Genomic DNA, 8,011 nt, shown 5'->3' with positions numbered 1-8,011 from the left:
GAGCCAAATGATCTATTATTGGATGTTTGACGCCTCGGTTGGAGCCTGGTTGGTTGGTATGAAGTCCATGGGTGGTGGCAGAGGAAGTGCTTTGCATCTCCGTGACAAGATAAGTTCTTAGGTCCAGCCCGCATCAATGGTTGACCCCTTTCAGGGATGTTTTTATCAGCATCGAGGTCTCAGTGATCTATGTCCTTCAGTGGCGTATGAGGTTCTCGTTGCCTCACATGGTGCCTGGGTTTGCTCATTTGGTGATGGTTGTAGAATTCGAGGCCAAGAGGGTGTGCGGTGGTCATCTCGGTAGAGCATTGCCCGTCAGCGCCAGATCTTGGTGTCGCGATGGGGCCTAGAGGGTCGAGGGTGGCTGTGACTCTCCTAGCTCTTCAAGGTGTATTAATGATCACTGGGAAAGCTAGTGACATTTTCTCCTTGTTTTCCGGACATGAGGGTTCTTTTCAACCAATCCAACAATATTCCTTCCTATTCTTCTCGGTTTATTTCCCTGATGGTGGTTGCCAAATATAAGGCTTAGGGGTGTCGCTAGGCATACCTCGTTTCTGGTTTTCTTTCTATGCTCCCCTTGTTCTTTCTTGTATGTGTGTCTTGTTCTAAGTTTTGTAACCAACGTGCTCTATTTAGTGAAAATGATCCGTGCTGGCTAAAGCTTATCGTGGCTGCCTCAAGTTTAACTGTCTTTTGCTCACATTATACTCGCATGTTATAGAACATGTGCACCACCTAAACTTAGTAAGTGACGCGGATCAAAGATCTCGATAGATTTGCATCAGAAGGCACTACTGAAAGGATGTGCGAAAAGAAAAAGGAACGTGCGGCATTTCAGAATTTTATCTGCATAAATGCGCATGGATCTGGGAGAGTTTCATACATTTCTGCAAGCAGCTATGAGCAAATAAAAAACGACTTGAAGATGATAACAGGACGAATTCATCCTTTTGCCAGCTTTGTCAAACCACCGGTTTGTTCACACCATAAGTTGCTGGTACAACCAAATTGAGACGGAATGTTCAAATTTTGCATATTCGCTAATCAAGTGAATTACGTATCATTAGTTCCTAACTTAACATGAAGGGTTTACGAACGAGTGATGCCATTGCTATATCTATCTGTGCTTTAATTAGGAAAAGCTGGAAGTGATAGGTATTGTGTCGTGTACAAGAAAGAAATTTTAGCTGGGACCAAACTAGTGATTCAGGCTTTTTTAGCAATTGTACTAAATTTTTGGCGTACTCTTTTTTTTTCTGCAAAAGGCGTGTAAATGCGACTGAAATGGTAACTGAATTTGGCTTTTTCGTTCGAGAAAAGAAGATCGCGTGAGTGGGGTTTCCCTAATCCAAGGCTATCATTCTTTGGCACATTTGCCTACTTTCGGCCACATTCCTTTTATGTTTGCTTTAAGATCACTTATTTTTCTAAAGTTTTTCTAAACGCATGGCGAAAGCTCTGCCTATCCATATCATAGTATTACAAACATAGCCTTATGTCCCAATGAACATGACTTGGAAATAAAACCACTGCACATATATATAACATGAGTGGAGCGAATTGCCGCTCATAAGAGTTGATGGTAATTTTATTTTCCAGGAAAAAATAGTGGAAGATGATGCACAGTTGATACATTTAATTTGGTGTGAGCTATAAAAAAATCATGGACTTTCCGGTAGCTTACTTTTCTTTGCGGGATAGCACATAAACATATTTCATCATGAAGATTAACAGAGATGCAACCATCCCTATTTACGTGTGTTTTTCAGTTTTCTTTTGAAACTTCAAAATCTGATTATTTTATTTTTCTTTTCAAAAGTCTACATGGAGCCTGTGATTCAAAAGAAATCTCCGCATATGTCCCACTGCACATGTATATGATATATCAACCAAATTTATTTTAGATAACAATACCTTCGTAACTTAATATAAGACATTTTTGGACTTTATGACGGTGTCCAAAAATGTCTTATATTTCGATAGGGGGTAGTACAAAAGTAGCTCTTGTGGCTTGTGTGCTTAAAAATGCACACATCCAGTTATTACAAAGTAGGCGTTGATATTTTTTTAGAAAATAAAACGGTAGATGATGATGCATAAATGTATATGCACCAAAACCCCATTAAGTGGGATGTGCACAGGTACGTGTGCGCAGAGATACTACCAATCAATAAATGGTTGCTGCAAAGCATGGAAAATAATCGACAGTGGACATGCATAAGCAGGTCTCTGTCACATAGATTTCTGAATTTCCAAACTTACTTTTGACCCTCCATGCTTTAAAAGAAACCCATTTTGATCACAAATAATCTGCTGATTTGATCTGCACGGTGGAGAAAATACACTGCAAAATTTAAATTTTGCAAGCCGCTGTGGTGAGTTTCAGACAGGGATTGGACTTGATTAGCTCCCCTAATTAATTGAGTGGGCAAGATTAGCCTTGGGTGGAGGCTGACGTCTCCCAACCTAGGAGGTGCCGTTTGCCTCTGCTCCTCACATTTTTGCTGATCTGATGGAACACGGAAAAGGGGCCCAACAGAGAGGTTTTCAGCTGTAAAGATGAGCACGAAAAAAGCTGCTTAATTTTTATATTTTGTATTTTTGGTGGAAATTTAGTTATTGCTATGCGGCGACGTGGACCGATGGTCAGATTTGCGACGGATGTGTCCATGCCTTGAGATGGAGGCCAAGATTTTGCCGGAAACGCTTTGGTCATTTGCAGTGTGCTGACCCTGGGGGATCTTGTCCTAGGCGACTGAAACTGTTGGTGACATATCATATATCCATATATAATATTTTGAACATTTGAGTATTATTTTTCAGGAAAAAAGGAGCTCATGCACTAAAGCAGTTGACCTTTTTTATATACAATGATCAAGAGAAAGTTGCTGAGCTTATTTATGCACGTACCAGTTGGAGAAAACAAAATTGAGTTGATGGTAGTCATACAATCCAGATGAAAAGATGCACACTCCTTAGTCATCCGGTCTCTGTTTTTTGCTATGATTTCTTCAGAGTAGCCATGGGTTTCATGGTCTGGAACATAATTTCTTCCTCTGATCATAATTCAGCATGTTTCATTTAGAGGAAAGCTGCATTCCATGCAGTGATAAAGCTACCATGCAGAATTTCCACCTGTCAGGTAAGCATGGCATCCATCTGGTACTCTCATAAGAATACACCACTATCTGACACGTAATATTGCATTGAGACCATCCCAATAATTAATCATGCAGCAGTGAACACACTTTCTTCAGAAAGATAAGAATGCAGTGCACTTCTGCTGCTTTTTGAATTTCGTTGCATCCCAATCCATTTCACACAGTTGCACCCACAAACACAAACCATTTGCTGACTGAACCCACTGTCGTATTGCCCTCATCCAAGCTGAATCACCGGGTCAATGGATCCACCGAGGCGCCAGTGACGCTCTTGCGCCTCGCGTACAGTCGACTGACCCGGTGCCGACTTGGATCCCAAAGGAGCCTTACCACTCCACCTCAAGTGGGGAGCAAGCTGAAATGCAGTGAGCTCATGCACACTACCACCCTGATTCAGATCCTGTGATGTGTTGCACTCACCCGGCACTGCGTTGTGCCATCTTTTCCTTGAGAACGCTGTTACATTGTCCATTTCAGGGTCCATCCATCTATCTTCTGAAGCAGTGGCTGAATGGATGGTTGAGCAGGGACCAGTGCGTCGCCCTTGGCAAATTGACCTCTGGGATAACATGGAATAGTTTGGACAAAATCTGAGTGCATACATAAATGCTATACTATTCCTTTCTCTATTGAGAAATAGCATGCTTGATATTCTTTTCGTATCATCTATGATGTAGGTTTGATATCCACTGAATCTTAGCTAAAATTTGGCAAAAAAAAGAATCTTCAGTTAAATGATCAAAGCTTAAATTTTAAGCAAAGATCAGTAAACTTACATAAAGTTATGTTCTCAACCTTAGAGATGACTCAATAGTCATAGTTTCACTATCTTTTTTTTTAGAAAAGGAGGATGACCCCCGCCTCTGCATCAATGGATAAAAAATTTCTGGTAAGATCTTCAGCAAATCAATTAGCTAACAACTAAAGAGGAAAACGTTCAGGTTATTCCAGATGCAGGAAATGTGTGCCTGTCAATCTGTTTTGCATGCAGTAGCTGCTACTGTCATGATACTATAGAAGTTATGTAATTGGATCTCTCGTGTACCACTCATCCGCATTGTGTGTGCCACTGAAAATTCAGTAAGTGCGTCCGCATTTTTCAGTATGTTGGACCTCCAAGATAATAATTAATATATGCACAGCCTTCAGTGGATACCAGATCAAAAGAAATGGACCTGATTTGATACCACAAGTACTGTTCTCCTACTTAGTCCATAAGTTTCAGAGGCTAAAGGATAGCATCTATGTTGCTCCTACAGACAAGCAAACAAATTATGCCACACCATATATATTTGCGAGCTTTCTTATGGTACCCTATATTGCTGCTTTTCAGGTTGCTAACATGAATCTGTCTCTGTACACCGGAAGATATTCAGACAAGACCTATCCTCCGGTGTTCCTCATTCCATCGATGAGGTAGCACCACGTTGATCCCAGCTCCAACGAAGAAATCTGCTTCAGTGGCCATGATGAAAGTGACGAGGGGATTGTTCGTGCAGGTCTCAGACTAACTTCATACATCGCCATGGTCACCCTAGGATAAGACGGCATATGCACAATTTCGGCTACACATTCTAATTGACCCGGTACAAAATCCAGTCTCGGAAAATTCAAGATTCCAACCGAAAATACACTGCAGATATAAACAAATGTTGCTTCCCGACAGTACCCACATGGTGGGTTTTCACTACTCGCTATGCAAGGAAACAGAGCTCGCTGCTCCTCCTTGATGGCACCCGCCATTGCCTTTGACATCCTTGTTCCTGACGTAGCATCTCTGCGGAACTGCAAGTAGAGGGAAACTCTTGCAGCAGTAAACTGGCAACAATAACTTTTAATGCAACTATGCAAGCCTCGGCTATGCAAAGGGCATGTTCTGGATAATTAAAGTGGAACGGAACAAATGAACTGAAAGAACAAAAAAAAAAGGAAGACAAAATAACAGTTGCGGATGGAAACCATTACACCGAAACAAGACCATTTTTCACCAGAATCAGTGATTTTGTCTTTTTTTTGGTTCTTTCAGTTCATTTGTTCCGTTCCACTTAATTTGACCTGACGACAAGGCTTCGTTTTGGGCATTTTTGAGTGTGGGATGAGTAGTGGAGGGGAAAGTGAGGGATGTTAGTTGGGTAGGACAAAACTGAGCAAAACTAAGAAACCAGGGGCATGAAAAAAAAATTCCTTTTGTATATGTAGAATAAATTCCATGCATTTTCTCGGTGCATTTGCATTTACGTGATTACTAGTGGCTTGGAATGCTCATCCGTCGTCAAAATAAATAAAATATATGAATATATGTCTTCACTCGTTGACTATTAATTTGGTACATCTCATCAAATCAAATAAATACAATTTATTGATGACTATTAATTTGGCACATCTCACCAAATCAAATAAACAGAACATATTGATGACTATTAATTTGGTACATGTCACCGAATCAAATAAACATAATTTCTTGATTACTGTTAATGTGCTACATCTTACCAGATAAAATAAATAGATGACTATTAATTTGGTACATCTCACCAAATAAAATAAATAATTATAATAAAATTATATATTAATTTACATAGTTGCTATTAATTTGGCAAATCTCACAAAATCCATAGTTTAATGTGGTAGATGCACTATAAAATAGGCTTGCCATTTCGTTTGTTCTTTCTTAGAACTTACATATCACACAATAATCTGCAACTCGCTCCTTTAGCACAAACACTAGTTAAAATGAGGACTACCCAGATGTTGCTTCTGTCCCTGGTCTTTCTCATGCTAGCATCAGGTACTCATTTGTTCATGCAATGCATTTGTTCGGAATCTCTAAACAAATAATGGTCTTCTTGTGACCGTCCCTTTTCTTAATCGTGAAATTTTGCAGATGTGGTAGTGGAGGCATCAATGGATGATAGCATGAAACTCTACACATGTGTGCAAAAAATTATCCCATCAACAAAGCCATGTGATAGCAAAACTTGCGAAAAAAAATGTGTGAAACGTACAAGGCAAACCAAATCTAGCATGTGTGTTCTTGAGGGGTGCCAGTGCACGTTATGCATAGATCCGGCTCCAACCATCCATGATAATGAACAAATGGGTACCAATTAGCTAATATAGGATAGTGTGTTAAGCAAATAAAGTGACGAAATCACAAATGGTGTAGTAGCAAGGTTGTACACTCATAAGCCATATGAAGAGTCATGAATTTGGTCTTGCTTCTTGAATTATCTGAAATTATGAAGTAGATATAAAATTTGTATCCTTGAAAAATGTTTTTGTTTTGTTTGTATTAATTGTTATGTGGCTTGCATGTGGATGGTAAATGAGTGTCGTTCCTTTCCTAAAGGTGTTGATGTTGAAGAACCTTGTTATTCTTGTGGTGTCACTACTAGGGAAAATCTTATAGGCAGACGCTTACTAGTAGCGCGGGTTTATACCCCTCGCTACTGCTACTTACTAGTAGCGCGGGTTTTTACCCCTTGCTAATACTAAGTTGATAGTAGTAGCACGGATTTTTACCCCTCGCTGCTACTAAGCAGTCTCTACCGTGCCCCCCACCCCCGGACATGCCATAGTAGTAGCGAGGGGTATGAACCCGTGCTACTACTAAGTTGATAGTAGTAGCGCGGGTTTATACCCCTCGCTACAACTAAGTAAAAGGTAGGTGAAGTCCTCATATCCTCGGCCGAATCCCTCCTCTCTCCCACACTCTCCCATTCCCCTTCTCCTCCCACCCGTGATTCCCATCCTCACCCACCGTCGCCGCCGATCTCACACCTCGGCGCCATCCCCAAATTCGGTAACCTCCTCTCCCATCGTAGCCCCCTCCCTGGCCCCTCCTTCGTCCTTCTCCGCTGCTGGAAGGAGAGGGAAACCAACAGAGCATCGTCCATGGCGGCGGCCAGATCCACCATGGATGTAGCCACTTACACCTACTCGCCGGGATAAGGCCTCCTGAGGACATGCGAGCACCATGGTCAAGGGTCCTACGACAAGCAGAAGCAGGTCACCGGGCTTCATCTAGGTTCGAGCGTCGGCTCCAACTTCGGCGGCCACTAGTGAGTTCCTCCTCCTACTCCTGTCTATCTGTCTCTTCCTCATTCAAATAATTTTCTCTTCTTTTGTAGCAGCATAAGATGAGAGGTGCGGGAACGAGTTGGGTGGGGAGCCACCATCACCATGGACAACTTCATCCCCTCCAGGACCAGCAACAGCCATGGTTGGAGAGGACGATGACGCCCAGCAGCAGCAACCATGGATGTAATTTTTTTAATTCCCAATTAGTTAGTAGTAGCGCGGGGCACTGACCCGCTCTACAGCTAAGTAGTAGTAGCACGGGCGTCAACCACGCTACTACTATCAGAAGTAGCAGTAGCGAGGGTTATACACGCGTTACTGCTACAAGTTAGCCGTGACGCCATATCAGTAGCGCGGGCGCCCGCGCTACTGATACACCCAAAACCCGCGCTATTGCTAGGCTTTTCCTTAATATTGTGTCAAGCTTGGTGCGCATATGGTCGTTATTGTAGTTTATTGACTGTTGTTTTGATCGCTTCGATATATTTTTATTCTTTTCTTGCTTAGGCATAGCTTTGATATTGTATGACTTTACTCTTTGCCGGCGTTTTTTGTGTCTGCGCATTGGTGTTGCATGTGTGCATCTTACTTATGTAGAGTCCAGGTGTGTGTTTCATTTTGAGTAGATAAAATCCAACCTTTGTATCAAAGAAAACAACAGTGTGAGGTTTTTAGCTGTAAAGAGGAACATGAAAAAGTAGGTTGCTTTCTCCCAATTTTGTTTTTATATTTCTTCAGCTGTAAAGAGGAACATGAAATTTATTTTGTTT

The 8,011-nt window shown here is 41.5% G+C and overlaps 1 long non-coding RNA gene across 1 annotated transcript; it reads left to right on the top strand.

The window, feature by feature from the left end:
• Nucleotides 1–5,844: 5,844 nt before the first annotated feature.
• Nucleotides 5,845–6,372, top strand: LOC119314722. Its single transcript, XR_005152429.1, has 2 exons — nucleotides 5,845–5,949; nucleotides 6,046–6,372. It is a non-coding gene; the product is annotated as an uncharacterized LOC119314722 (long non-coding RNA).
• The last annotated feature ends 1,639 nt before the right edge of the window (nucleotides 6,373–8,011 follow it).

This window comes from Triticum dicoccoides, chromosome 6A (genome assembly GCF_002162155.2).
Source record: "Triticum dicoccoides isolate Atlit2015 ecotype Zavitan chromosome 6A, WEW_v2.0, whole genome shotgun sequence".
In the NCBI taxonomy this organism is placed as follows: domain Eukaryota; kingdom Viridiplantae; phylum Streptophyta; class Magnoliopsida; order Poales; family Poaceae; genus Triticum; species Triticum dicoccoides.
This window is presented reverse-complemented; position numbering and strand designations above follow the sequence as displayed.